Source organism: Patagioenas fasciata, chromosome 13 (genome assembly GCF_037038585.1).
Source record: "Patagioenas fasciata isolate bPatFas1 chromosome 13, bPatFas1.hap1, whole genome shotgun sequence".
In the NCBI taxonomy this organism is placed as follows: Eukaryota; Metazoa; Chordata; class Aves; order Columbiformes; family Columbidae; genus Patagioenas; species Patagioenas fasciata.
Window position 1 is genome coordinate 10115257 of NC_092532.1, and position 26302 is coordinate 10141558.

Sequence of the window (26302 nt, forward strand, 5' to 3'; positions counted from 1 at the left end):
CACACGTGCACAAAATCCATGCAGTCGCGTTGCAAAAAAGCAAGAGCTGCATCCGGAAGCGTTTTGGAGATGGGGTGTTCACATGCGCGACACAGCATAAACGTCAATATAAAGCAGGGTGCATGTAGCTTTTTAGATTTAAGCTTTACAAGCACATGGAATTAAACACCAGCAAGGCACTGGAGGTCTCCACCGAGAGCACAAGCTCTTACCCAATGGTGTCCCAGGGGTTTTGTTGATCTGCTCAAGAGCTTTGTGTTTTCGGAAGGACCAGCCCAGCGCTCCCTTTGAATTTGAGCCCTCAGTACTTACACACATGGTCGCAACCACAGAAAGTTCAGCAGCGTAAAGTTTTACAAGAAATCACGAGGAAAAGACAGAGCCCTGTCTGTGCAAAGGTATAGGGAAGTAGAGCACAATTTACCATGAGTCCCCTTTTTACCTCCAAATAACAGTTCACAGGTCCTATGGGTAAAAACCACCATGACCACAAGTCTTCTAAATTTGAATTACTGTATTAAAAAGTCCCATTACAAGCCATTCAGGTCTGTCATGGGGTTATAGTAGCAGACATTTTATAGCCTTGCTGTTGTTCTTGCAGTTGGCTTCAGAGTAGAAGGGAAGTCTGCAAGAAAATATATTCTTCTGTAGCCTATAAATACCAGTGACCCAAAATGTGAGGTGCTTATGCTGGCAGACTTTCAAGACATTATGTAAAGAAAACGGATCCCTCTATTCGTGATCAAATTCACTCTTCGTGGGGAACCTGCTAAGCAAGGCAAAACACAAGCTCTGTTTCCAAATTTACTAAGCTCAGCCTAAAACTGGGATTATTATCTCATTGGTGATGGGAAGATCAAGTATTTTAAAAACACCTACGTGGGTAACAGCATCCATGTCGTAGACCAGATGAAGATTGAAGAGCTAAAGTACCAATAACAGGAAGGAGTTTTCCTAGAACACATATCAGACTTGATAACATTGTCATAGATGGGTTTATGGACACCTTAGTACAAGCAAACCAAAAGAAGATTTCAACTGAAAAATCTGTGGTTTTCTTTTTTTTCCTTGCAGAAACATGTCAATATTAATGACAAGATCATTGGAAAATTTCACAGCAGCTGTGTTTTGTTGCACCATTCCTTTGCATAATTATAAACAATACAAACAAAATTCACTATTTAAACTTGACATCATCAAAATTTAAAATTCCCTCTTTTTCGGTATTCTTCTTGATAGATACCACTCCACAAAAGTGTCCTCAAGTACACTGTTATTCATCCCAGATAGGGCCTTTTTTTTCAAAAGATATAGGAACTTTGCAAGAAAAATTTAAGTTTTCAGCTATTTGCAGTCATCACCCAATTATCAGCCAACATCACAGAATATCTGTCTCACAAGAACCACAGACTCACCTAGGATCTTCTTTACAAGGTGGGGTTTTTTTTCTTTTTACTATTCAGAGGATGCATTCAGCTTTATTAAGAGCAATAAATATGATCTAGAAAAGGTCCTGTTTCTAATCAAAGATAGAGAGGAAAAAGGATGCAAATTGGAAAGGATGCAGTTGAACCAAGAGGAAAAAAGCTGAAGAATAAGTGACAGTGACCTACTTCTATCACTTTCCAATCTGTTTTCATGCTTGCTCCATTCTGAAAAATGGCAAGGATTCTGTGCAAAAACAGAGGAAAAAAAAAGGGAAAAAGGAAAGGTTTACTTCTGTAAAGTCAGATTAAATTTCTGCTGTGGGAAGGCAGGGCAGGATGATGTCATTCCACCTCCTGCTTTCCATCAATTAGACACATTAAATGTGCATCACTAGTTATAGAGAAAAACCCAGAGTAGCTACGTATCGCAGATAGGCCAAAGAAAGGAAATAAGATAATTTCCTCTTCAAATGCCACACATTGTTATGATCTTTTTGCATTCAGGTACCACTTAAATAGTTATCACAGCCCACAAAAAGTGGCGATAAATCATCAAATCAATGTTTTCCAGGCAAGGAACCTAAACCAAAAAAGAGCCCAAATCCCAAGCCAGAAATCTAAAGTATTCCTCAAGGCTTCCTGACAGGCCACGGAATTTGCTCTTCTACAGCTGGATCTGCGGTTGAACACGCTCTGCATCTGACAATTAACTTCTTTAAGGAAATATGTTTCTTCCTTCCCTTCATCATCTTCAGATTACGACCGGTCTGGATGGCTTGAGAGGCTGGAACGGGACACTGAAGATGTCTACTGCATGGATTTGTTGCCAGTGTTCGATTTTGCAGTGCCTGTGCTTTATCAGAAGCATGCTCAAACTAATTGGGGAAAAAAGTCCAGACGTGTGTTAATGACTTGCTCCGCATCAAGACTTGGGCTCGAGGCAGCATCCCTTGGAAGGTGACTTACCAGAGAAAGATTTGGTGTTTTTCCAGGCTGTGGGAACTGGTAATGGTACAACAGAGCTAAAAGACTCTTTCAACCCAACCCACATCAATCCAGGCCAAAGAGGCTCGTTTTGAGGGGTTACAAGAAACGAGCTGAAGAGTCTTGGGGCAGCGTGTTGGGCAGGTGCCCATCCCAGCAAATGGCCACCAACACCAGCACCCCTCCTCCCCAGCCGTTTTCGGCTGCTGTGATAAGTGATCTCACCAGTTGCAAAACCATCTCAAAGATTAGGAAGTTATTTCAGCAAATGTGACATTTGCACTGTGGCCTATTTTGAGGCCACCTGTGCTCAGGAGAAAAAGGCCACTCAAGCATTTGTCACCAGGCACCATCTCCTTGGGATGCTCCAGAGAAGTGGTCCTGGACCCAGCTGAGCACATCTAGAAGCTCAGGCACCAGGAAGAAAACAACTAAAAACAGCTGGATCAAGAAGTTAAGGGGGAGGACAAGGATCAAAATGCCACACTGGAGCACTCATCAGGCTCAGGAAGCGTGCAGAATGCAAATAAAAATGGAAATAATTTTGTTTGCTACAATTCGGAGATAAAGCACGTCTAACCTTATCTGAAAGGACTGTGACAAACCCAAAGCAGAGGCTGCGCCTTCCCAAGCAAACACAAAGTCAGACCAAGAAAACAGAACCAGAGACAGTTCATCTCAGTATTGGCTTTTCACAATTAAATCCGGGTGTGCGTTTGCACAGAGGAGCTCACTGAAATTTAAGCAAATAGCAGCAAACCTCAAAGAACAGGAGAAATCTCACTGCATCCCCAAAGTATGCAGAAGTGGAGATGTTGCAAAGATGCCAACTGGCAGGAAATGAAGAGGGAACACAGTATTCCTAAGAAACCTCCTCATTTTTCCCATTGATGATCTGAGCCAATCCAAAGGAGCAAGGAGGAGGGGGGAGCTCAAATTTTTCCCCTAAATCAGGGTAAAGAGGGAAAGAAAACACTATAATTTAAAAATGAGCAGACCACACAGTAAAAGAGAAATAAAAATAGTAACAGAGAAAGCAAGCTTATTTTCCCTTAGTCTTTCCTAATTTAACTATTTGTTCAGGACTAACTTTGCAAGATGTACCAAATTCAAAGGTTATATCAGTTTTCCTCCCATGTTCATCAACGTACACACCAGATGAGCTCATGTGAAGCCTTCCCAGGTAGTCTGGGGACCTCACAGCCACTGAGGCCAAAAAACTTGGGCAGAGACCCCAGGCTGTTTGCAGCTGGTGGCTTTGCCCACCCACAGCACCTTTTTCATAGGTGCCAGAGACAAAGTGCAGTGGCTGAAAGCGGCAAAGGGAGGTGTGATGGGGTTTGCAAGGGGAAGAAGCTCAAAGAATCCCCTTTGCAGGAACACAGGCTCCTTATGGAACAATAGATTTTAAGAGACAGATTCGCCTTTGCTTTTTAGTTTATGTTAATGACTTCCCTTAGCCTCTACATATATAAGGGGTCTGAAAATTTCCCCAAGTCATTTATTCACAGCTGCAAACCACAACTTCCTATCTGCCTTAAAACAGAAAATCCTAGAATCATTTTGGTTGGAAGAGACCCTCAAGATCATCAAGTCCATCCATAACCTGTATCTAGGACTACCCGATGTCCCTGAGAACCTCATCTCCATGTCTCTTCAACCCCTCCAGGGATGGTGACTCCACCACTGCCCTGGGCAGCCTGTTCCAATGCCCCATAGCCCTTTGGGGAAGAAATTGTTCCCAAGATCAAACCTCAACCTCCCCTGGTGCAACGTGAGGCCATTTCTTCTCCTCCTATCACTTGTTACTCAGGAGACAAGACCAACCCCCTCCATGCTCCAACCTCCTTTCAGGTAGTTGTAGGGAGTCAAAAGGTCTCAGAGCATTGCCAGCAATGTTTTGTGCCATTCCCTACGACTGAAACATTTGTCAAGAATAATTGAGATTGGAAACTAGAGACACCAGATGGGACTGAGTCAAGATTAGCCATAAGGATGTGCCCTTTCTACAGCTGCATCAATTGTGATGCATCAGAGCTATAAAGAAAAGTCCTGAACACCACAGAAACATGGTGTTGGATGCCTTGAGCCATACAATATTTTTATCTGCAATTTTTCCTGCTCGTGCCCTGCCCTTGCCTCCCTTCTCACACCACCGCTCTCCTTCACCTCATTTGCACTTTGCTGACACTGTTTCTTGTTCTGCCCAGGCACCACACTCAGTATGACAGATCCCAGCCGTGGCCCCCAGGCGCTTCCGTGATAGCGCTAAATAACGCTTGTAATAACATAGAAATCATTCAAGGAGCCTTCCTAGGAAGTTTTAGCACTCTATCTCCTAAGCAGTTTTCTCCTGTGATATCTAACTTGTACAGGAGTTCCCTAAAAGCATCTTACTTAGACGCAAAGTTAAAGATGAAAGACAGTTTTCTTCTAAAGCTTCTAACGTTCACATAGAAGCAGTTTCTGGCTAAAGCTCCTCACCCTTATTCTTTGCTCATAAGGGATTAGAAATGTGGAAAGTCTGGAGAAAGCTGGACAAGGCTACACCAGAAGCAGATGAAAACCAAAGCCCTCTTCCCAGAGACCTGCTCAGCACCTCCATCACCTCACCCCTGCCCAGCCCTCCACCCAAACACCCTGGCCAACAAAACAGATTTTTAATCATCCCTGGACTACATAAATTTTCATCTTGTTCTGCTCTTCTCTCTCATTTCATGGGCTACATTTGGCTATAAGTTAACCCCTTTCTGATCAAGTTAGGTACAAGCAAAGTTTCCTCACCACTCTTCTTTTTAAGCCATTCCTGACAGATTCATCCAGCTACCATGGTAGCTCTGACCATTGCCATATCTACACTCACCTGCAGAGACAAGCATGGGTAAATACACATGGATTAATTCATCGTATAGCCTGTGGTCCTCCCCTCCCTGCTTGTGTGCCACAGCCTGGGGTCATCTTTCCAAGAGGAGCTGCCAGAAAAGCCCAGTTCCTTGATACTACAGCAGGGTAACAGCATTCACATTCACGTTCACATCCACATACATGTATTTGCATTGTACAAACATCTAATGTACAGTGGGGCATGTGGACACACAACTTACTGAACGAGCATATGCTCAAAAAATCAGCCTTTGGAAATTCCTCACTGTGAGGAATTCAGACCTTTCACTGACATGAAATATTCTGCGAGTCCGACGCTCAGGATGTGGGAAACACATCTTCCCTCTCTCCTCCTCCGAGTATCTGGTTGCCTATTCTGGCTTTTATTACAACACCTTTACAACCCCAATGTCCTTCCCCAGACAGCAGCCCTTCCTCGTGTCGCAGCTCAGACCATGGGATGTTAACGCGAGCAAATGGTTTGCAAAGGTCAAGGCGACTATTTGACCCTCTCAAAATGTCTGGATTCCTTCGGGATTTCCCTCACTTTCTCTCTCGTTACTAAAAAAAGAGGGTGAAATGAGGGAAGGGGGGCAGCCAGCCCCAGGTGCAGCCCACCCCAAACCCTTCCCAGCCAGCTGAGCTCCCCTATGGGCATCTGCTAAAACCTCTAATATCAGCAGGAGCGATCAGGTGGTCATGAGACATCAAGCTGCCGTCAGGAAATTTCTCCACCGTGGTTTGAGGTTATGTCTTTCAATATTATTTTCCTCAATCTCCCTTTTCTCTTCTTGAAAATAATCAGTTCGCTCAGATTCTTGCGGTGAAAAGCTTCCAGTAAGTTCCAGCGTGGAATTTAGGCAGAGGGACAGATTATCTGCTTGCAGTAGGACACCTCACTTAGAGCAGCCTAATAACATAAAAATGATATATTTTAAGTCCTGCTCCCCTCAATAATACCTTTTAATGTACTCAACTCATTTTAACATTATAAATAAAAGTGCTGGCACACATGGAGGTTTCTTTTGGAAGGGGGGAGCAGGATGCTCTCCAGCTCCTTAGCCTCTCCGAGGTTTGGTTGCCAACCTCGGAGCTGGAACTCCAAGTTACTTTAATAAGCAAAATATTCCATTTTCCATGTATTGTTGCTCTTCAGAATGGATCCAGTTCTTGGGAGTGACGATGAAAAGCTGCAGATTTCTTCGGAGCAAAAAGCAAACCTCATCAAAACCGTATTACAGACCATTAGGATGCGGCTCTGACTGTTGCCTGGACAGTCAGCTTCGTATTTATCCAGGAAAGGACCAGCTCTGACTTGCCATGTGGTGTCATCTCCATCAGCTCTCAGGTCCCTCCTGCTGCTGAAGGTTGGGTCACTCTTACCCCGCTAAGCCTCAGTGCAACAGAAGCCAAAAGGATTATTTCAAGCCCACATCCCTTTGCTGCTATGAGTCCCAAAAGTCTGGAAAACTGCAAGCCCAGACCCAAAACTTGGTACTTTGAGATCATCTTTTCATGTGGGAGGTTGGAAATAGCCCTGAAAAGATATTATCAGTGGTGCTTTCCATAGTTTTATGAACAAAACTTTCTCTACTTTTTGTTTTTAATAATTCCAGTGTAAACTGGAACCTCCGGGGGATTTTTCCACACGTACTAACACATTCCCTACATCCCCCTTGGATGCGGGTCTGTTACTATAGGGATGGCTCATGTGTTGCTGACAGTACCGAGCATCTCATTCCCCAGGAAAGAAGAGCTGAAAGCCTTTTGCTGGAAAAACAAAAAAAAAAGTAATTAAGAGAAAAGAAACTTGGCAACTTGGAGCTGATCAGGGGGGGAAGGAGGTAGCATCACCAGCACCCGTATTCACAGATGGCCGAGAATACAAATACCTGCTTACAACGTGGCCTCAGAGGTACCAGAAAGTCCCTGTTGCCTTCAGGAGGCAGGTTGGCTTCCTGGAGAAATGGTTTCGTTGCTTCCAGTGACTTAATCCCGAAGAAGGGTGGCCACCGGGCCGGGGGGATTGCTGGCAGCCGTGCAGAGCCGCTCTCCAATATTCCCTGGCTCAGCCGCCTCCCCAAGCACCATCATCTCCAGTCATGCACAGAGCTCATCTCGCCGCTCCATGGAGAGTCCCCAGGCACCGGCTTCCATACGATGGGTTTTTCTATTGCCAAAAAAACACTGAACGACATTGACCTCCGCGTTTTGGCATCACCGCTTCTCATGGAACACGCGTCTGCTTTCACATCCAACTAGGATAACTGAGGTTGTTTTTGTTGTAATTCTGATACAGCTGCATGACTGAAGAGTCATCGATGGAGCTGTTATGACCTGGTCCGCTGCTCCCCAGAACGCTGATCGCAAGCAGACCAGCTGAAGAGTGGGTGTGGAACTGGCAGAGCTAAACCAAGGGCTCCCCACCCCATCAACTTCTCCTTCCCTCAAGGGTCTTGCACTAATAAAAATGGGTGTGTTCAACGTTACGCCAAGAAACCAGAGTGGGATTTCGGTTGTGTAAAGCAGGCGAGCTGCGCTTATCCTTGCAAGGGCTCAGGATTTGATCCCAACGAGGGCCATGGAAGGATGTCCTGGGATGAAGCTCTTCCAATGCCCACACCGTAACACCATTCCAAACGAGGTATGTCCACCCAGACCATACCTTATGGTGCTTCTACTCTTGCTTTCCCCAACCAAGCATAGGCACCATAAAGGGTCCTAGAGCATTCAAACTCTGAGGTCCTGGATGCCAAGAGACACAGTGCATACCCACCACTGAGGGACTCACATTCACGATCAGCATTCCTCGGTGTTACTCATAATACAAAAGCTACTCATAATTTGTCGTGTCCACTCCTAGAGCTAAAACCAGAGACTTTTGGAATGGACTCAGTGCAGCCATCTGAACGGGTGCAGCTGCAAACCCTTGTAATCTCTTCCCATCAGTGTGGGTGACAGCAGCTGTGGGCTGCTCCACCAAAGCTGGACCCAAGGTGAAGTCCAGTGCTGCAGAGAAGGTAAGGTCCATCTCAGAAGACGTTCAGATTTTGAACCACGGTCTTATTCCAGAGCAGGAAAAAGCAAACTTATAACCTTGAGTTTTCTGCAAAGAAACATCAAAGTCCAGGGAAGGAAAATAAAAAGGAAATAAACCCAAAAATCTTAATTTCAGGTCAACTGAAATGTTCCATTGCACTTTACAGCCCATGTATGCATTTGCACATGTAAGGGTTGGGTACATTCTTTTAATTAAGACTATAATCAAGGTAGCGTACCATTAGAACATCCCAAATCGCTTCTGTGACACATCACACTTCAGGAAAATATACCTCAAATCAAGAAGTCTCTCCTCATTTTTAGGTTCATCTTCCCTCACAGCCACACACAGAAAACAGCAGATTCAACTTCCCACTTCACATTGAGTTACAACTGCTACGTATCAGCCAGCCCTCCCTGCTAACAAATACATCCTGATCCTATCAATCCTTGCAAAGCTTCTGGAATGGCTTTTGTTTATAAAGGCAAGACCTACAGCAGGACACTCAAAATATTTCATATTATGCTATGCTACAGTGCCTTGACTGGCATGTTCAAAAACACTTGGAATAGATATGACCAGGCTCAGAGCTCTCAAACCTTCTCCTGTTGTTGGGAATTCACATGCAAAGCCAGTATCGATGACAAAAGAAAGGCAGGGTGGTGAAGAGAAGATATTCTCATGAGAGGCATTGGCATTGTCCAGAAACAAGAAAACCTCCCTGGGAAACCGTATCCTGTTTCATACATATATCTGAATTTAACACTTCACTGAAATCTCTTCGCAGAAGCACTGAGATCTACGGCAGAATAACCAAGGTTAATTTTAAGTGTTCTAGGAAAAAAGAAACCCATCACTAGAATTTCTCCCATATTCTGCTCTCCATTTGTTCCTACAAGTAGACCAAATATACTTTGATTGTGCAGGTACCTTCCCTGACAAAAAAATGAGGAGGAGAACACGGGTGGCTGCATTTCATCAGCAGCAGTTTTACAATATTTTCTTCCGTAGGATCTTTCTTCTTCCGTAGGATCTTTCTTATGTTTAATGCTGTTCTCATCAGTCAAGAATCTCCCACGTCAACTTACCAGCACAAAATTGTCTGTGATTTTCACACTCAGCCAGACAAGTGGCTGTCCTACCAGAGCCACCAGCAGTACCTGTAGCATCCCCAGGTCTCAAAAATAAGGGCAAGGGTGTCCAAACCACCAGAGCAGATGCAGGGCTGGCTGGCTGCCTATCACTCAGCTGTGTTGCAAGGGAAGTCGAGGAACGTCAACAGGTCGTGCTAGTACCTCAGAGTTCCCTGTCCCACAAGGATGCTGCTGCTGTTTTGATATAAAAGCCTACGCTGCACGCGCAAACAAATGACCCTGATGCCCATTAACGCCTCACAAACTCACAGTCTTTATGAGAATACACAGTAAGTTTAAGAATCAAATTTGCATGAGCCCATTAAACATAAAATGCCAGAGCAACAAAGCGAAACTCAGATCATCTAGGCTCACTTTCTAGTTTTGCAGCAGATTTTCCTGCTGTTCTAGTTTCCCATCTAGGAGGAAAACAAGAACATTTCCTACCCTGAGTATGCAGAGCACCAAGAATGGAGCCCTTGCCACAGCCCATAGTCGCTCCTGCACTTCAAAGTCACTAAGGTCCAGCACAAACCTTGGTAAGCACCACAACCATCAGCCTACAGATTTCCATAATGTGACACAACAAGGTTGCTATGTCCTAGCAAAGTCACAGCAAAAGTCAGACCATCCTATCAGCCCCAGCTCAGACAGGCTTAAGCAACATAAGCTGATGATTTCTGCAAGTGACAGCGCCAATGTCACTGGGAGGTAAGCCCAGAATAGACGGCTTTCTGAAAATTAAACTGTGCGGGCATGCAACCAGCTATTTGACCGCACATCTTTTGTTATTTATCTCCCCAGCTGTCACACAGTCTGTATAGTCACCAGCGACATACCAGTGGACATGCATGCACACACACATACACTGGGCTTTTCAAAAAATAGCTGTTGAAAAACTGCCTTTGGGAAAACATCTGCAGCTATAGACTCCAATCCACTATCACACCATGCTCCAAAACTCCAGGCTCAGTGAAATGTCAATGGATGTCCAGAACAAAGAAGAGGTCTACATACACAACCCACAGCAGCAGCTAAATTAGGAGTCCAGTTGCTCTTAGTGACCTTCTATAACTCTTTTTGATAGACTTCTAAAACTAAATTCCTGTCTTGGGCTGAAATCAAGATCTGGAGATGCCCATCTCTTCTCATTGACTGCAGAGACTCTGAAGCTAAATGGGACAAAAGGGAGATGTTATCCTGGACATGGAAGAGTCAACCACAGAGTTTGCACACACCAAATTCCATCCTGCACATCGCCATATCTAATGTTTGTGCAAAAACACCTCCCCAAAGCAGGCTGAGAAGAAGGTTCCTTTTATCCAGGAGCACAAGCTAAAGGGCAAGGGCAGACTTGGGACTTCAGATCTTCAAGAAGCTAACACAGAGATGAACAAGCTTTCCAACCAAGCAGCCCTTGCTCAGCTCTCTCTCATTGCCACCAAGGCAGTGAAGGCACCAGACACACACACCTGGTATAGACTGGAGCAAACTGCAGGTTGCATTAGCACAGAGCTCTGTATCAGCTAATTAGCTCTGCTAATTAGTACAGCAGATACAGCTGGGTACAAAAAGCAGTTTGGCTGTATCACTGACCTATCTTTTATCCTTGCACAGCACTGCAGGCACCTCTCAGGTGAAGCAAATGAGAGATAATAAAGGAAAATAGTGAGACAGACCTACAGTCCCTGTTTCTACTTTCTTCTCTTCAACACCTTTCCCAAGAATTTCAATTCCAGGTCAGGCTCAGAGGACAAAACCCTGTTCAGCACATCTCCTTTGAAGCACCAGTAAATGGCAATAATGGTGGGTAAATGGTCTGCACTAAATTCCTCCCTTCCTCCTCATGGCAGGAAAGTGCCCAAGTTCAGGGTCAGACAACGTTGCCCTGGCCCCAAGTCAGTTTTAATCAAATGAGCTTCCAGGTAAAGCATAAATGAAACTAAACCCAATTACAAAAGTGAGGGGGAAAAGCATATAAAGCATAAAAACTGAAGAACCATGATTGAACAACTTTTGCTACAGGAGAAAGATTAAAAAAAAAAAAAAATTAGTGGTCTCCGAGCCCAAAATTTGATGAATTTATGAGCTATCAACAGCGTAACAGGTTGGAAGCTCTGACTTCACAAGTGATCAGCACCAGACGTTCACGGGAAATTAAACTCTCCCCAGAACGTGCCCCGGCTTGGAGCTCTGCACCACCAGGGACTTCACCCTTGGCTCAGCAGAAGAGCACCATCAGGAAAAGAGAAGAGTACGATAAGGAAAGATTTGCTCACGTGCAGATTTTTGAGAGATCTCAGCGTGTTCTATCTTGGCTACACTTCGGCACTTAAATACGCTCCAGACCTGGATGGCTCAAAGGGACAAGCGTTGTTTGAAATCTCCAGACCTCCAGGAAATAAATGGAAAAACTTTTATAGTTAGCATGCAATGGAGGTCAAGGGCAGAGCACCGTGTACTCTAAGTGTTGAGATGGATGTACATTTAGGAAACCAGATTTGTGTGTTCAAGCTGGAAGGGTCGTGGCTTGTCTAGTCACTGGGGGACCATCTCCTCCACCCCATCAGCAGGGAGGGAAATCGGGGACTTATCTCCAACGTGTGGGCCAGGAAAACCAAAGTCATACATTTGTCCTTTCCAATGCGAGATGATGGATGCGAAGTGACGCACAAAGCCAGCACAGGATGCATCCCTCCTTGCAGAGAAGGGGAAAAGCGCAATTTGAAGGGCTCAGAAACGCGTGGGCTGCTCTGCCATCCGTGCCTGCAATGGTACAATCAGACACCGGCCACGGCACTGGGCTCGCAGAAAAGTCACAATCTGGTGCCCATCCGCGCTGCTTGGAGTTTATCAAGAATATATTTAGTCCAGGAGTATTATTGGTGGTTACTAGCACAAAAACATGTGATTCAATCAGCAGCAGCATTTGATTCCACCAGACCACAGTATCATGTGAGTCCCTGTAACAGCCGTGGTTCCCTGTTTCCAACGTCCCAAGCATTTTGGAGCATTATTTTTTCTTATTTATTGCATGCTACACAACACATTGAATTAAGAGAGACTTGCTGCCTGCTGAAATTTAGACCCACCGTGTCCCATCCAGATCAGAGCAAAACAGCTTGGGATTGGGAAATACAATACGCTGTACGTGATTTAACCCATAAATCCATGATTTCACTGGCACAGCTGCTATTTTGTAACATCAGACTAGACATCAATAAGGAAAGTTTGCTGGCACCGCAAAAGTCTATCATGTGGCTCAGCTAATTAAAAACTGACCTAGTCCATGATCATTAAATGTTGTAATCACATGCCTGCAAGTGATTAGATGGAGAAACAGACACCCCCCCAGCTCCTCCTGCCCACAGATCACATAGACCAGCAGCAGAATAAGTCCAACTCAGGACTCCCTATGCTCAACCCTTTTCATAAACCCCAGGCCTTGGCTTTTGCCAGAGATGAGGACCAAGGAGTTTTGATGGTTCATTGTCTCATCTTGCTCCACAACCCTGTTTTTGCCAGATGGGGAAGAGCTGGTGTTGACTTCAGCTCTCACAGACAGATGCCGTTTCCCTATTTCACCAAACGCTTTGTACTTGAACTGGATTTCAGCCCTGGCGTTAAGGCTAATATATCTTAAGCAGTGCTAGAAAGGTGATTTAAGTGGAGGTGATATCATCAGCTATCAGAGGATGAATTTCAGCCCTGGCACTCAATCCTTGACAGGTACACGAAGACAGAGAAATTGATTTTCAATTCTCTTGAAACTTTGCACACCCTAATCTCAGGACTACGTATGTTCAGCAGAATGGGAAAAGTTAATTAAGGGCAGATGAAAGATGATGGAAGTAGAAGAATGGATAAGATGGGACAGATAAGAGGCAGCATATTCGTTGGAGGATGTGGAGAGAAGGTCGCATTGAGAGCCCTTGGCTTACGGGATTCTTCACCCTCAAAAGCCCCAAGTCTGCCCTGAACTCAAATCCCTGGTTCTCAGAACAAATCACAAAGATAGAAACTATATTTTCCTGAAAGTGCCAGCGTATGCCAGAGAGATACCACCACATCTCTTGCACTGGCTTCACCTACATGTAACAAGCATCTCTGCCGCTGTTCACCACGTAAAGGGGAAAAAACTCCTCCAAATCATGACAGTAAACAACAAAAACCACACATGCTCATTTATAAATCCCTTTGTTCATCTTGATTTGTTAGATTCTGATTACCTTAGTATTTTTACTCCTAGACATTTAGGGATTCATTCACTTGTGTGTGTGTGTGATAGTTTTTGTTTGTTTGGGGGTCTTTTTTCGGTTGGGGTTTGGGTATGTTCTTTTTTCTTGTAAATCTTGTTTAACTCTTATCTCACCAGCAACCTGTAGAGCTTGTGGTCACAGTGTGATTCTGCAGGGTACTCTATCTTCTGACAATCCAGTTTGCTGATTTTTCAGTTTAGCTGAGTATCTCTTTTCTTGCACATCCTCAGAAAGAACATTTAAGTCAACTTATCTTGCCTTTATACTCCTTCCAATGACTTCAAAATTCACTATGGGGAAACAGCTCCAAAATATTAAAATACTAACCCTTTTCATTTCTTCTGATTCTGAATTCCTTCTTGTTTTGCTGCCTCCTTTATGAGATGAATTTGCTATAATGGCAGACAATATTTCAGGCACAGGCATTTAGCCTATTTATATAATGGCAAGATATTTTCCATATGTTTTGTACGCCCCTTAACACTTCTGTTTGCTTTTTTTTGCCCACTGTTGCATATGGTGCCAAAGGCTACACTGAGCAACCACAAAGAAGTTTAAGTACTTCTTCCCGATTAATATAATAAACTCAGAACAGAAAAATTGTAGAAGGACCTCCAATTATTTCTTTTACTGGGGCTTACTTGGCATTTGTCAGTGAAAAAGTCATCTCTTATTAGCATCTTCCAGTGTCCTCCTGGCACCCAAGCAGTGCCAGATTCCAGCACCACGTCAAAGTTGACAATAAGCCAACACTGAAGCCAGATGGCCTAATGGCTACTGCAGGGTCTAGTGATGGAGGCAGGACCCAGAAGGAAATAAATGACCCTGTTAGAAGCATCATAAACAACATACATGTAATGTATCCAGGATTTGCTGGGTGTGAAAGAAGGGAGAAAACACCATGGGAAGGAGACTCTGCACACAGTCAATATTCTCGCTTTATCAGTTTTCTAGACTAAACTACAAGTCAGCACACTCACCAGCAATACGTTGTGAATGCAGATGTACTAGAACCGTTTTGAAATTGTTCCTTTCTCATAAGGAGAAACTCAAGATCTTGCAAGTATTTCCATGAAATCAAAAACCCAACAACCCCAGATTGGCTCATAAACAGGCCATTTAATTGTCTAATGGAAACCCAGGTTCAAATCACACACCCAGGATCAACCTTTATAATGTCAGAGCATACCACAAGAAAAGGCAGTGCTCAATCATTTATACGAAGAGAAACACTGAGAAAGGCAGAAATTGTGTATTTGCACATGTGTTGTGTAATACAAGTATCTTTCCACAGACAGGTTTGCCTTAACAAAGCTGTATCTTCCAGTCTATGAGCTACATTACGGAAAAGTTTCCTTCAATTTTAGCCAGAAGCGCTCTGATATCTTAATAGGTGTTGTTATTTCTAATTAACATTTCAAAACTCTGGTACACGATGTCCTCAGTGGCCAGGTCCAGCAGGGGGATTGGACTGGACGATCTTGCAAGGTCTCTTCCAACCCCTGACATTCTGTGACTCTGTGACTTGGCATGTAGTTTGTAGGGCTCTTGCCTCTGTTGATGTACTATGGAGAATAATGTCTTGGTAACCACCTTTACTTACGCCTGAAAATGGCAGAACAATTCCCATAAGTAAATGCAATTGCCAAGACTACTCCATCCTAAGTTGAGTGGCAAGACTGTTTCTAGATATACAGTTTAATATAACACTGTGTTTTCCCCTCAAAAGCCTGTTATGGTTGCAGTTCTCATTTCAGTGCCAACGTGAATGACATTATTTCTTGGAAGGACACACATCCAGACTACCATAAAGTTAATAATTAGCCTAGAACGTAAGCATTCTGTATGTCAACATTTCAGCATCTCACTGGCAGTTTGCAAAACTCCCAGAGCTTCTACCACAAGCTGCATCACCTTCATGCCAGGATGCTACTCTCTGTCCCGCTGTGCTCCAGGCAGAAGTGGAAACATTCCATCCTGCAGCTAAAGAACACGGGTAGGAGGGCTGCGTTTCCTACCTCATTCTTGGATTGTTTCTCTTCAAGGGTCTCTGGAGATGTTCCATCATTCCTGTCCCAGCCATCCTTCCCTCTTTTTGCCCTATACCCAGCCTACAGTTTTGTTAGGTTTTTTTTTCTCCCCACACTTGCAATCCTGTCTCCTGGAAAAAGAGTTTCCTCCTTCACACCTCGAGCAAACCAAAAGGAATTAGTCACACGTCTTCACAGCTCACCAGAAACTCTCTCTCAAACCTCACACAAGCAAAGCCTTTTTAATTGCTCTTCTGTGCTATTTCCTTGCACCACACACTATATAATGTGAAAAGATACCTTATTGTTCTTGCACAACTTTCCTTTTTAGTATAATCCGCAGTTCTTCCGTCATTCATAAAGCAGAAAAGCACTTTAATAGAAAGGCCAACTCCCCAGAGGCCGCTGGATTTACTGAGCACTGACAGGGCCCTTGGTGCTCCGCTAACGCAGAAGAGAAAGAGGAGCTCCCTCTCCAAAACGCTGATGATCTAAACTCGAGATGACAGGATTATGGCCGTGTTAAGCAGTGATCTGGCTCTGCACAACCCCCAGAAGATGACATGTTCCCAACCATACAGCACTTAGAGGCCAAATAGATGTGCAGCATAAAACAAGCTCCGAAGGAAAGGTTTCTAGGAGAATATTTTTCTTTTTTCTTAGGTATTTAGGCTGCAGTTCAGCAGGTTATTTCAGCATCAGATTAGTCTCACTTAGTCTCATGCCTTAACCTAGGAACATGTTTAGCTACACTGCTGAACCGTGACCACTTGGATTTAAACTGAGTCAAAACCCGTCCTTGCAGCAGGGAGATCTGTGAACCAGAGAGATACAGGATGAACCAAGATCCTCCCAGCTGTGCTGGGTGTTTATCAGCATTTTACATTCTAACATCTCATCACTGCATGATGTTGTACAAGAACTGCCGTGCATACATTGCACAGGTTCACTTTAAGGAGATCTAAAGGTGCAAAACAAGCAATTGATTTTCTCAGGCACTGTTTTTGCACAGAATAGAAGCAGCCAGTTCCAGCTTCAGTCAATCCAACTTGTAGGCACTAAAGAGGTCCAAGGTTGTTGTTATTTGATTATGCAGGTCCAGTGATGGGTCCAGCCCTTCAGTATCCCAAATAACCAGGTTGTGAATGGGGTTTTATAAGTTCAACAGCCTCCATGTTAAGATTTGCACAAATTTGGGCCCTGGTGGCTCCTACTAAACAGCACCAGAAGGAGAAAAATCTTCCATTCCAGTCAAGTTCCATCTGTTCCTGGCACAAGTCACTGTTGCTTCTTTTTAAGAACCCAGCCCATTTGAGATATTTATCTACATCAATTATGTACCTACACAAAGCTAATGGAAACACATGCAGTATTCATACTGCTGCCGGACCAAAGGGCAGGGAAGAGGCATCCAGCCATTGTTGTGGTACAGCACTTTCCCCGGCTACGCGGTCCTCACGTTCTTCTGGCTCTGCAAACATCAATGCTGTTGCACAACACACAAAATAAGTGTGCTCAGAGACTTTTATCTTAAAAAAAAGAATGAAAGCTTCACTTTCTGATAACATCAAAAATTTACAGAACGGGAAAACTCTAAGAAAAAACTAAATACTATAAAATCCTGGAAAGTAATTAATAGATTTTTCTGTGCTTTCATAATAGCATTCACTTGGGTAACCATAAAAAGCGATTATTATGGTAATAAAAAAGGATGAATAATTTATTATAAATCACAAACTGTTCCCTTCCAGAATTCTAAGATGACCATATGCATATGAAAATAATCTCTTAAATGTGTATGCTTGTTGTAGCCATTGGGCCAGAAAATGTTTCCCATTCTCTAGAATTTTATTTGATTTCTTTTCCAAAGCCTTCCTAGGGAACTGAAATAAAATGGAAGTGTAAACCTGATGATATTGGTACCCAACTGTAGCTGCAATGTTGTTTAACCCACATCTTCCCATTTATTTATCACAGGGCTCAGCTTTGTCATCTGCTGCATTTCAAAACACATAGAGCAAGTTAGAGGAATTGCATATTGACCCCCTCCCAAATACCAGGATATTCTCAATAATTGACGTTGAGTATACACCAGGACTACCAGTGAGGACAGAACAATAGAAAAATAAGTGAAGCTCCTTCCAAAACAAACAGCCATAATTCAGTATCTGAGACTTCATAAATTACCTATTAAAACCAGTAGAAGCTAGATCAATACAGCATAACTGCCTGGTTTGGATTTCACAGATGTTAAAAGTGTTCGCAATCTGGAATTAAACTACACTAATCTAAACCATAAATACAAACCATCATTTGGGTTACATCCTTAACCCTCTGGTTCAATTCATAGCTCAATCTTTTAGAGTTCAACAAGCAACAAATAAACCTTACAGAAAGATTTTTGTTCCTGTCTAGTGTAATCTACTATTAAATAAGTCCTCACACAAACCATAATGAAATTCAGTTTATTGTAGTTTGTAAAATGTGATTCTCCACCTTGATAATTAAAAAGATATTGTAATAAAAGTCTTTAGTCCTCATGTGCTCACATATGTTAAGATCTGATTTTTATCAGAGCAGAAAGATTATAAGAACGTGGGATCACTGTTACAGCCTTTACATGCAAATACAGTTTGAGGGGGGAATACTTTGGTCTTAAATTCATAACAGGTAGGAAATTTAGAGCTCTGAGCTCTCAGTAGCCACCTTCACATTGCTGGACCAGCCCAGACCACCGAGGACCAGCCTCCCAACAAGGGCACTGGGGCATCATTCAACAACGTTGCTTCCATCTGAAGGTCTCTGCACCAATTCCAACATCCCCAGGCCCTTGGTTGGGATCCCCAGACCCTCGTTGGGATTAGGGCCACTCTTCTGCTTTGGAGTCAAGGGCAAGCTCAGAGCAATGACTCTGGTAGTCAAGTCAAGAACTGGAAGTGCAGTGTTGACCCCTTTCAACCTGAAGGTTAGCTAATAGCCAGCATCTTCTTGCCTGGTTTCCAAGAGAAAGAGTTGAGTAGCTCCCTGTTTAACTGAAAAACACATACACAAAGTCATTTTTCCCTGACTCCAGTAGGAACAGAAGGAGAATTTCCTTGCAGACACTTCCAAGCCTACCTTCATAGCCAACACTCCCACTGAGAAAACTCTCATTCTCTTGGCATCTTCTTGGGGTACAGCACCATCACTTCTGGTGATTTCTCCTGGCCCGTTTGTCACTTCTGACACATACAGTCTCACACACTCACAAGCCATCAGGGCTCCAGCCCTGTACTCTGGGAAAACCCGTCAAATTACCCTGAGACAGTTTGGATTCTGGTTTCCTGCAAATTGCTTTGAGCAGCAATTTCTATTGTTCTAGTTATCCTGGCCAAAAATAAGTTTATTTGTTTCTCCCTTCAAGCTGATGCAAGAGCTGGTGGCTGCTCCTCTTGTTGGGAGCAGAGGATTTATTATACCAACCACCCATCAGAAGGACCATTCTGGAGCTGCATCCTCATCAGCAGTGACTGATGCAAAAAGTCTGCTGGATGGAAAATGGGATCAAGTACAGGGCAATGCCACCGACTGCAAGTGATGGGCAGATGCTGCACATCACCCGCAGCCCCGCTGAACGGGGCCCTGCGCTCCAGGCGCTCACCCACACGGACATCATCTCTGGCTTATGCAATTCTGCTCCCCTTATGAGTTCCCTTGGCTGAATGCAGCATCCTGGAGCTGAACATGGGATCTCAGCCACTGGAGTAACCTCAAAGGGAACTCGACTGCAAAATATAAACCCTTCATCCAAACGCATCGCCCTTCTTAAAAAATCCAGCAAACACACCCAATTCTAGAAAGCGCCCAAACTTCATGCTTATTTAACATGCATTCTTCAACCTCATAAGAGATTAAAGACATCTAGCCAGATAAACACTCCCGTAACACAGTTTAAGAAAATAAAGTCTCTGCTCCCTCCCCTTCTACAGCAACGAAGTTTGGAAGCACCAGGGAAGAAGGCTTATAAGCCTCAAAAGGCTTAAGTCTTGCCCCTAGATTAATTATTCCTAAGTACATTCAAGAAAGCAAGCACCCCCCAACCCAAGGTGGTTCCCAGCACAGATTGTCCCCCACCAGCGCTCTGCCCATCGCAGCACGATGGAACCGAAGCCACACACAGGCATCTCCGATTCATCATGTCCAAAGGGCATTAATTTGTAGGTGCCTTTATTATAGCTCTACTTGAAGCACCACAGCATTTCTAATTATACAGTTACACATTTCTAATTATGCCAGTTATGTATACTCATCTGTAATTAAGAGTATTTATTCATATCTAGGCATATATAAAAATACCATCTCTATATAAAACACCTAAGGGCTTTACGCTGAATAACTTTACTCGGATAAGTCACTGTAGAAAGAGAAGACAAACTGTTTGCGAATTGGAAGAGTAGCTAAGGGTAAAACATGACAATAGATGGAAACAGGAGAACACAAGGACTGTTGTTACCACATAGAGACTGAATATTACTATACAGAGCTCAACCAGCAAAATGATTGGGGTTTTGCATAGAACAGGCCAGGACTGGAAGCAAGATAATGCTAAAGCAGCAGCACAGGAGGGAGCACACAGGTTTCTCTCATTTTTAGAGTCTACAGCAAACCAACACCTCCAAACTCATTACATATTTGAAACAGTCCCACCACAGTGACAATGAAAAACAAAACAAAAAATAACAGCTAAAAAAAAAGAAAAAAAAGAACCAATACCAAAACCCCACCACACCCCAAGCAGCAATATGTAATACACATATTAACGTTGAATCTTTTCTTTCGGGACTATTCTGAAATTGCATTCTACACCTTGATCTCCAGTTCTTGGCACATGAGCACAGTTGCTGCCAACTGCACACAAATGCACACAAATTTCTAGAATCTATGCTGGCTACAGCATGGAAGTCAGGAAAATAGAAAAAATCCTTAGGTTCCGCCCCCCCCCCCCCCCCCCAAAGAAATTAGTTCAGTGTACTGAACTATGAAGTATTATAAGAAGCGCTCATTCATTTGCACGCTTTGAGCTATCAGTACACAAAAGCCTCTACAGCCATCATGCCATATAGAAGATTAGGATAAAAAACGACAACAAAAAACCCACAAACCACCAAAACACATATAAGGGTGACGGGTCAGCCTTAATTTCTTCCTGAGCCTCCAAACCCCAGGTCTAGTTTGGTAAGGACTTCTGGTCCCGGCTCCTCTCACGAGAGGGCACTGTTCTGTAGGCTCCGGGGACATCACAGCCCGAATTCAGCGTGTGCTGCAGCTGAAAATTGTTGCGCCAGCGCCAAGCAATTAGACCTTCTCTGGAGAATTCACTGTACAGCGAGAAACAAACCTGCCAAATAAATCGGCATCTTCAAACACCTTAGGTGATCCTTCACCTCAGAGACCAGCATCACCCATTTTTTTTTTAAATTATTCTTTCCTTTTTCAGAAACAGCTTGATTCTTCTGTTTTTTCTCTTACCACAATTATCAATATTATTGTTTTTCAGACATTACAAGACAGAAGCTGACCCCACGCAGGACATGAGCTTTTTGCCATGGGTACCTGTGCTACAGAAACCAGGAGTGAGAGACTGCAGATGGGGTAAAAACCTCCAGAAAACTCCCAGGCTGGATGAGCTATTCAAAGTTATCTGAGTATTTAAGGTTTAAGCAAACAGATTGAACAACTCTGATTAAATCTAGTGATAAAGTAACCGGTTAGAAATCCGAGTGATGCTATTGTGCCTCGAACTTGTACATCAGGCAGAAAACAGGTGCCAACACTTCAGGTATCTTGGTCTGCAACTAAGAGGATGTAGAAGAAACAGAAGGAATAGAAGCAAAGTCCTAGCCAAAAAAAGCAAGCTAGCAGGCAGGTGTAATAAAGGTTAGAAAGCACACAGAGCTGTTGTTGCTCAAGAATAAATGCTGGTGAATTTATTCATTTTAGCAAAATCATTCCAATTTACCTGGCCACAGACCACATGGTTTATGTTTTGCTTTTGTCCCAGTCTGACACCCTTTCATTACCTGCTGCATTTTGACACGTTCTCTGCCCTCAGAGCACAAGGGCACAGCATTCATTACAGCCTTCTTCCCTTCTTCCCCTCCTCCTGCGACTTACTCAAACAAAATTAACAGGAAAAGGTATTTTATTATTTAAAACACAGGCATCTGCCTCCTGTCAGGTCCCAGTTTCAGGCTTCTGTATTTCTCTTGCAGCACGTGTTGACAGATGCTACATTCCTCACACTACCGTGAATTTCTGCAGCAAGAGAAAGACAGAGGCAGACTACGGCCTTGAAACATAAGCGAGGCAGGAAATTGCTATCTGTTCATTTGGTATAAAAAGAAACGTATGCACAGTTTCTCTAAAGACAATAACGTTCTTACGGAGGAACTGGGACCAATGCCTCCCGATCAGACTACCTGCACCCCAGAGCATTTTATTTCTCTCCTCATTCACATTTTAGCTTTCAAAATCTTACAGGTAAGTGGCCAAAACCCTGTATCAGTCTCGTCATCATGTCTGGTTTTCATGTGCTTTTTCCTCTTTCTGTGCAGGAGGCTCGAGCGAGCACCACGTCACATAAAAGCAGCATGTGTGCAGTCGGGGTCCCAGCCCCACTGCACTGGGGGCTCAGCCTCCTGCTGCCAGCCCTGTAAACACCATTCCCTACCATACTGGTGACCACAGCCAGCCCAGAACATCCCTCCAACCCACTTACCAAACGGACTTCACTGCAGAACAAGTGTTGTGTAAAGCCTTTGGATCAGAGGCATCCTGCACATGCCATGTTGATCGTTAAGCGGAGGCTTTGCTTAAAAATTAAATAACCTGAAGGTGTTCTGGGTCCAGCAGTGCTGTGTGTTACCAAGGACAGAGTGCATGCCTGGAACAAAACATCTTTTGTCCTTAGGTAGCCTGTGAACTTCCTGAACTCATCCAAGCCTACGAATGGGGAGTGCATCTCTACATGCCACACCAAGGGATATTCATATCTCCCTTGCCAATGCTCTATTACTATGGAGTCATTATATCATCATCTGTATTTCAGAGAGATGTTTCAAAACATCTGGTTAGCTTTAAATGCACAAAACCACATGCACACATTAGTATTTTTCATGTTAATCTGCTTCTCCCGTGGTTATGAGAGAATGCAAGAGCAAATGAACCTCAATAACTCCTGATTGATGATGGACATTCTGTTTACATCTCGGCTGACAACATGAAGGTATTTCCTCTCCAGCTGCAGCCAAACAATGACAAAAAAGAGAGAACACCACCAAAACCCCTAATCACGAGTCGTGGACTCTGAGCCCGCTGTCTCCAGGCCACAAGAGCTCCAGAGGTAATAACATCACAGCAATAAATACACAGCATCCTTCATCCCTGTTCTAAAGGGATGCAGATGGACAATATCATAGTACCTATTGCTTAGAGGCACTTACCTCTGATCTGGAAAACATTTAACACAATAGACATAATTAAACTTGCTTACTCAGTTTTAGGGTAATAGAAGCAAAATGGAACTGGACCAAGAGACAAGATGGGCACTTTGTGGCTTGCCAAGAAAATAGAAGATCTGCTATTTTCAAGGACTCCAGGGAGCAGGGCATCACCAAGATCAATCCCCCAGCTTCATCACAATATAGGGTATCACTAGGTGACAACAAGAAATCATCACAAGTCACATATCTGACCTGAAAATACTTTTTCTGCATTTTCACTTTCCCAATGTTGGCTCTCCCAAAATAAAGTATTTATTCTGGTAAGTTTGGTGCATGGGGGATTTATTGTCACTCTCTGCCTCAACAGAACTCTCTCTTCTGATGAAACAGAGAAATGTGACAAGCAGAATGGTACTTAAAGATGTATTAAGAATCAGACAGAAATGAAAGGAAGAAATAATATATCCAGAGCTTCCCTCGTCTTGCCAAAACCAGTCTGCCTGCACTTCAGAGCTCCTGGAGCAAGACATACAACCGCCCTGGGTTTAAAAATTTATTCTGTAAAGATATCTAACAACCATTTTCCTTGAGCAGACTTCCATCTAAATATTTTTTTCTGCGTTTGGAGAAAACTCCAAAGCTCTATAGCTGATAACAAGCACTAGCCCCAAGAGCTCGAGCTCCTTTGATGACCATCCCGGGGACAGGAGACACAGTGGGCTGAGCCAGCACTGCCTGTTGCGACACTCCAGCCAACAAGAACGTTATCACATTGTCTCAATCTCTCCTTCTAACCTCAAACAACACCCATCCTTTCCAACAGAATCCAACAGGATTTTCAAGCTAATTTAATTCATAAAGCTTTGAGTCCTGAAGGGACCATGATATCATCTGTTCTGATCTCCTGCATCACCCTGACCATTACATTTCACCCACTCACCCAGCTGTACAAAGCCCAAGAACTGAAGCCCTACAATTAAAACTTAATTTGGGTCCTGGCTAAATAGCCCCTCCCATGCACACAGGCTTGATTTGACAAGCACCAAGAGATGGTAAATCCTCTGTGGCATTTAAACTCCAACACATGCTTTGTATCTAACTTAAATGTACTGGGTTTTAGCTTCTAGCTAGAATTCTCACTATATCTTTCCCTTCAGTTGCCAGAGTTTTCTCTCTCAAAATGATCCCAGTGCATACATACCAAGTCACTTCATTTGTTTCGTTTTCATACATTCAACAGATTAAAGAGTTTTTAAATATCTTGCTTTCCCCAGCTTTCAAATGATTTTTCTAGCCCTTTTCCACATTGGCTTCTATTTCTTGACAGCCTTTTGAAAAGAAGAAGGGAGATCGAACCCACACGGCTTGGTGGGAGAACACAAGGTTCTCCTGCATGCACATCCCAGCGTCACACTGGGATTTTTTTTGCCAGCCCGGTGCCCTGGGAGCTCGTTCTGCCTTTCACAACGGCATTTATTTCTACCGGTACCACTCGCCTGCCTTGTTCCCAGAGCTCCATCCGCATCAAAGCGGGTTTGATTTCCATAGGCTGAGCTTCCCAAGCCTTCCAGACCACACGGCGCGTCTCCTTTAGTCACCGCTCCACGCGTCCCGGCCAGAGCATGAGCTGTTCAAAAGCCTCATCGGCATTAATTTTATCATTACTTTAGGTTGCTGATGAGACGATGGAATAACAGCACGCCAAGCTCCACAAAGCCCAACAAGAAACCTCTTATTTCACAAGGTCTCCGTGATAATGACTATTTCTTCAGATGTATGGGCCAATTCTTAATCCACTTGATGTGTGAGCTTTATGCTGTAAATGTAAAACGCTAATTGCTTTCTTCAGATACACATCCAACTTTATTTCAGCTACCTTTGTCAACGAAATCCTTGAAGAATGAGGTAACTTTCTCTTGACAGTTGACCTCCATTTAACAAGCATCCACCAAACCCCGCATTTGTCTACAGAACCACAACTGGAACGGTTTATTAGCGCTTTCTTCTCCGCTACAGGAAAATTTGCAGGCAAACAGAGTGAGCAATCAAGTAGTGACAGTTTACTCAGTTGTGAAGCCCAATCTATCCAAGTATCAAAGGCAATGGCTGCTTTTCCCAGTACTTTGCAAGGAGAGCAGAAAAAACAGATATAAATATCCATCAGTGCAGGGCACTCAGAACAGAGAACATAGGGCTCCCAAGAGATGATCGTCATCCTATAACAGCTCTCCAGAAGCACTGACATTCACTTCAAGAAAACTCGAATTGCAAGGTAAACAGAGCCCTCCCATTTCCCTAATGTTGGTCAAATAATGCCCCGTTCATTTATCCAAGCAAATCCAGCTCTTCGTTTAACTCACAGCAATCTATAAACAGATTGCAATTCTTCCACAAGTTTCTCCAGCTTTTTGCTCTGATAAACAGCCTGGACAGACAGACTGGAGTTGCTACAGACAGAAATGAGTTACTATGAGCCCCGGCTACCAGTGCCACTCCATTAGTCAACCCAGGCCAGATGCTCGTATGTCTATCCCAGACCCAATGATCAAAGGCTCAGACAAATTACAAGTCTCCCCAACTGGTTCGCCAGTTGCCCACCAAACAGCTATAAACATCCAACAAGTCTCTTTAGTGAGTAATAGGAGGAGAATTCGCGAGCGGCCGTGCAAGCACTCTCAACGTGGATTCTCTTGTGAATATTTATTCGCACAAGTATGCAACGTGATGTTGCTTTCCCACAAATGTTCTTGCCAACGCAATTTTTTTTAATTTTTGTGCTCATCCAAAGTGGTTGGGGAATAAACAAAGAAGCGCGATCAAAAAATACCAGCGAAGCAGATCAGCAAATTCTAGATGGAAAAAATACTCAGGGAGGATGATGCCGAGTGTGTGATGGGAATGGCTCAGTGCCTACACACTACATCATCTTCCCTGTGCAGGGCAAGAGGGCAAATTCGACTCACTTTCTCTCCTTTTGCAGCCACACACCCCTTTCCAAGCGGAAATAGCTAGAGGTAACGTATAATAGTAAATACTAAGAAGAAAACATATGAAAACTATCACAT

The 26302-nt window shown here is 43.6% G+C and overlaps 1 protein-coding gene across 3 annotated transcripts in view; it reads right to left on the bottom strand.

Moving 5' to 3' along the window:
* Positions 1-26302, bottom strand: part of ZNF469 (zinc finger protein 469) — a 234382-nt gene that overhangs the window by 165117 nt on the left and 42963 nt on the right. The gene's annotated exons all lie outside the window — the stretch shown is intronic.